Source organism: Acyrthosiphon pisum, chromosome A1 (assembly GCF_005508785.2).
Source record: "Acyrthosiphon pisum isolate AL4f chromosome A1, pea_aphid_22Mar2018_4r6ur, whole genome shotgun sequence".
NCBI classification, from domain to species: domain Eukaryota; kingdom Metazoa; phylum Arthropoda; class Insecta; order Hemiptera; family Aphididae; genus Acyrthosiphon; species Acyrthosiphon pisum.
Window position 1 is genome coordinate 153,718,107 of NC_042494.1, and position 5,806 is coordinate 153,723,912.

A 5,806-nucleotide genomic window follows, 5' to 3' on the forward strand; every position below is an offset into this window, starting at 1 on the left:
AAATATTTGTAGTTTTTTTCATCGCCAGTATCTACAGCCACTCCAGAGGTATCTTTTTCAACCTTAAAAAGGTTGAAAAGTTATCTAAGATCAACGTGAATGAAGTAATGTAGGTATTTTAAGAAATATTTTTATAAAAGTTAAAACATAACTATATTAGATTCTGAGCGGAGCGATGAATAGCTAGTGGTTTTACAATGATCTGGAGGATACAATGTCTGTAATACTTTTTTCAAAACTCAACAAAAAGAAATACTGTTTTTACAATAGGCGATAGAACAACTGTTCTCAATTAAATTGAAAATTCGATTATCATACCACATCAAAATAATTTGACCAATCTATCATATTTGAGGCAATATTTAGGTCGGCCCAGTTTGCACTTGTAGATAACACTTGTCGAGAATATATATTTGATTGCGAGTTTTTCAAAGTAGATCAACCTACTGCCCAGGGACTATTCTCTCAAATCATGCGTAGAACTCTAGAACTTTTGAAGAAACATTTAGAACTTTTTGTGAAAAACTGTTATGATGCTTTAGCGCTTTTTTTATGTGGCCAGTTAAGTATGCGTTATTAAGATCTTTGTCAAAATCGTTTAGTTCCTGTGCTTGCAAGATCATTATATATAGTACCTACATCTGGCCTCCGGCCATCCGGGCATTTGTGGAAATCGGTGTGGGGCTTAGCGCCCTAAAGTCCGCAAAGCCTCCTCCTTTTTTAGTTTTGTAGGACCGAAGTCTATATAATAACTTAAGACGAATCAAAATATTTATTAAATGTTATCATGTATAGAAAATTTTTAACAAACTTTTGATGAAAATTTCAAGTACCTATACCTATTAGTGAAGTACCTAAGGCTATTTGTTTTTGAATTACAACGAAGTAAGAAAATCGTTGTATGCTAATTTGTTAATACAGGCGTGATTATATCATAAATTATGTCTACGTAAAAAATGAATTTTTTTTTTTAATGTAGGGAAACTCAAAGGGAATCGTGTATTGCATTTTCAACTCTTATGTATAAATAGAACATTTATTATGAATTTTTAACTCGAAAAAATTTAAAATATTTTTTACATTGTTTAATTTTATCAAAATTGTATCTTCAGATACTCATAAAAAATTATTGTGGATTTACGTTCAATTTTTTATTTAATTTCCACTAATAACAGTTAACAATACTTATGAGAAACGTTTTACCTATTACATTTCATGTTTTTTGACCGAGCAAATAATTAGCTCAAAAAGATTCGCAATAATTCGAAAAATGCCATGATGCATATAAATTGCTAATATAATTTGTATAAAATTCAGTGAGTTGTACTTCAAAACTGGTTGGGTCCTATATTAGCTATAAATTTTGAACATTTTGTACATTTTTAACTACAAAATAAATTTTTCTATTTTCAATTTTTATCATAGCTTAATATTTAAATAAATAAAAATGTTGTATCTTTTTAAATACTAACTTAATGATTAACCAAAATATTAGTTATAAGCTTATTACTATGTTATATATTTATTTATTTATTTATATGATAATTGTATACTTAAATATATAAGTTATCATTAGTTAAAAGTCGTGTAGTGGTGTCCTATTGGGTGTATGGAGATCGGCATTAAAAGGGGCGGCTGGTTCAAATCTCGGATTTGTAATTAAATATTTTGCATTTTTCTTCAGTTATTATAGTTCATTCCGCGGTCCTAACAGGACCGCTCGGCAGCGAAATGATTCATTACAAAATATAAAAACCAGAAAAAGTGCATTAAATTTGGATGTTCGATGAATCGCTGAAACTTGGACGCGGCTGACAGCCACGTCTTGCTCGACACTCGCGGAAGTAGCAGCGTTGGCCACGGACGAAATAATTACGTTCTCAAATTAACTATAAGTCGATAACTCTGATTTTCTAATATAGTTTATTAGAAAATCAACGACCGAATCGACAATTCAGTATCAGACGAGTAAGCAACGTACACAGACGTGTCTTCAATAATAAGAAAACTCGCGCTCGAATGCAACACCGAACTTTAACTATAAGTATCTCCGTAATATAGAATAATAGAAATATAATCATAAGCGACGACCACGACGACTGCTATACTGAAAAACATCGTCTTTTAGACCACACATGTTCACGACTATATTTAGTACATCGTAGTCCGAAATATAAACCAGCGAAGTGTACAGAATCGATGACCGTCGATCAGCCAGGAAGTAGTAATACAGGAATGTTGTAGTGTTTATGGTAATATAGTATATTATCAAATCAACGACCGAATTGACAATTCAGTATCAGACGAGTAAGCAACGTGAACAGACGTGCTTTCATTAATAAGAAACTCGCGATCGAACGCAACACCAAACTATAACTAAAAGTACCTCCGTAATATAGAACCATAGAAATAAAAACAAGCGACGACCACGACAACTTTTATAGGCAAAAACACGTCTTCATAGACCACACATGTTCACGACTATATATAGTATAAATCATAGTATTATAAGACCTAAGTCCAAAATATAGACCATCGAAGTGTAGGGATCCGATGACCGTCGATCAGCCAGGAAGTTGTTGTAGTACAGGAATTTTATAGTGTTCATGGTAATATAGTATATTATCAAATCAACGACCATTCGACAATTCAGTATTAGACGAGTAAGCAACGAGCACAGACGTGACTTGATTAATAAGAAAACTCGCGCTCGAATGCAACACCGAACTTTAACTATAAGTATCTCCGTAATATAGAATAATAGAAATATAATCATAAGCGACGACCACGACGACTGCTATACTGAAAAACATCGTCTTTTAGACCACACATGTTCACGACTATATTTAGTACATCGTAGTCCGAAATATAAACCATGCGAAGTGTACGGAATCGATGACCGTCGATCAGCCAGGAAGTAGTAATACAGGAATGTTGTAGTGTTTATGGTAATATAGTATATTATCAAATCAACGACCGAATTGACAATTCAGTATCAGACGAGTAAGCAACGCGAACAGACGTGCTTTCATTAATAAGAAACTCGCGATCGAACGCAACACCAAACTATAACTAAAAGTACCTCCGTAATATAGAACCATAGAAATATAAACAAGCGACGACCACGACAACTTTTATAGGCAAAAACACGTCTTCATAGACCACACATGTTCACGACTATATATAGTATAAATCATAGTATTATAAGACCTAAGTCCAAAATATAGACCATCGAAGTGTAGGGATCCGATGACCGTTGATCAGCCAGGAAGTTGTAGTACAGGAATTTTATAGTGTTCATGGTAATATAGTATATTATCAAATCAACGACCATTCGACAATTCAGTATTAGACGAGTAAGCAACGAGCACAGACGTGACTTGATTAATAAGAAAACTCGCGATCGAACGCAACACCGTACTATAACTATAAAAGTACCTCCGAAATATAGAATCATAGAAATATAATCATAAGCGACGACCACGACTGCTATAGTCAAAAACTCAAAAACATCGTCTTTATAGACCACACATGTCCATGACTATATATATAGTACATCGTAGTGTTATAACACAGAAGTCTGAAAAATAAACCAGCGAAGTGTGCGGACTCAAAGACCGTCGAGCAGCCAGGAAGTCATAATACAGGACAGTTATAGTGTTCATGGTAATATAGTATATTATCAAATCAACGACCAAGCAACGTGAACAGATGTGCTTTCATTAATAAGAAACTCGCGATCGAACGCAACACCGAACTATAAAGCATAAGTAGAGGTACCTACGCAATACAGAACTTACGCGTTACATAATACAGTCCAAGCAACTGTTACTGGTATATATATAGTGGTATAGCCAAAAGCTTCGTTACAAAAATAACTTAGGTCTTAATAAAGACAAATTAATATAAATAAGTAATATAGAACAAATCATAATGTTCAACAACATAACAATAATCGCAGAAATGCCAAACGCTGGAAATACCGCAGTGCCCGAGAGAAACCTCGAGGATTGGTTTCTACTCCTTGCGATAGTGATTGGAATTATACGTGGAGTGGCACAATTGTACGATCAATACCGTGTGGTATTGGCTGAGGGAAACCTCGAGGATTGGCTGCAACTCGCTAAGACAGCAATAGATGTGGCGATTGAGATTATGCGTGGTGTGGCACAGTTGTACGATGAGTACCGTGTGCTAATGGCCGAAGGAAACCTCGAGGATTGGCTGCAACTCGCTAAGACAGCAATAGATGTGGCGATTGAGATTATGCGTGGTGTGGAACAATTGTACGATCAATACCGTGTGGTATTGGCTGAGGGAAACCTCGAGGATTGGCTGCGACTCGCTAAGACAGCAATAGATGTGGCGATTGAGATTATGCGTAGTGTGGCACAGTTGTACGATCAGTACCGTGTGCTAATGGCCGAGGGAAACCTCGGGGATTGGCTTCAACTCGTTAAGACAGCAATAGATGTGGCGAATGTCATTATACGTGTTGCAGCAAGATAACAATTTTAGATTCTGAGCGGAGCTCTGATTTTACAATGATATGTATTTTAAAAATTTTTTTTTTTGTATCTGTGTACACGATTACTGATAATTAGTGGAACTAATGCTTCGATTTTCAACTTCAGTATCTTGTTCGATGGGAAAGTGAATCTTGTTGGTGTATTGAGGAGGTCAAAATGCCATATATTCCCACGAGTGTTCAAGAAAAACAAAAAAAAAATTAAGGAAAACCGGGAATTTTTACGCAAAATAGGTTTTTGACAAAATAGATTTTTTTTTTAGTGTAGGTAACTGTAAAAAGAAAAATTACCGTAGAATGTAGGTACATGAAAATTTCATTGGCTGTTTATATAAGCTTTTTCTATACACAATAAAATATTTTGATTTGTTTAGAACTGTTTACGGGAATTTTCAATTTCCAATTTTTTTTAGTTATTTTATTATGAATATCAATAAAATTGTATTTGTTGGGTAAAAAAGCTTGAACATTTAATACAAGGCTCTTAATATATTGTTAAAATTACATTTAAAAATATTAAAAATTCATAGTCACAATTTATTTTTTATCAAATCTATTAATAAAACACGTAAAAATCACGACATTTAGTGAATTATTTTGAGTTAAGAATTCATAAACATTTTAGATTCTGAGTGGAACGATGAATGTATTGATTTTACAATGATGTGTGTTTTTTTATTTTTTATTTTTTATTTATTTTTTTATTTTTTTTGTGTCTGTGTACACGATAAGTAGTCGAAATAATGCTACGATTTTCAACTTCAGTATCTTGTTCGATCAGAAAGTGAATATCGTTGGTGCATTGGGGAGGTCAAAATTTAAATTTCCCAGTAGTTTTCAAAAGCGCCGGGAAAAACAAAAGAAAAATTAAGGAAAAACGGGAATTTTTACGCAAAATCGATTTTTCACAAAATTGAATTTGGTTTTTGGTGTAACTTTAAAAAAAATGACTGTAGATACATGAAATTTTGACTGAATGTTTATCTTAGCATTTTCTATACACCATAACATTTTCAAAATATTTTGATTTATTTTGAGCTCTTTACGGACATTTTCATTTTCCATTTTTTTTTTAGTTTTTTTTCTAAAAATATCAATAAAATTTTATTTGTTGGATAAAAAAAGCTTGAAAATTTAATAGAAGGCTCCTAGTATATTGTTTCAAAGGCAGATGAAAAATATTAAAAATTGTTGGTCACAGTTTTTTTTTATAAGCATTTAAAGTTCAAAAAATAACAAAATATGGAAAATCACGAAAATTTGCAAATTATTTCGAGT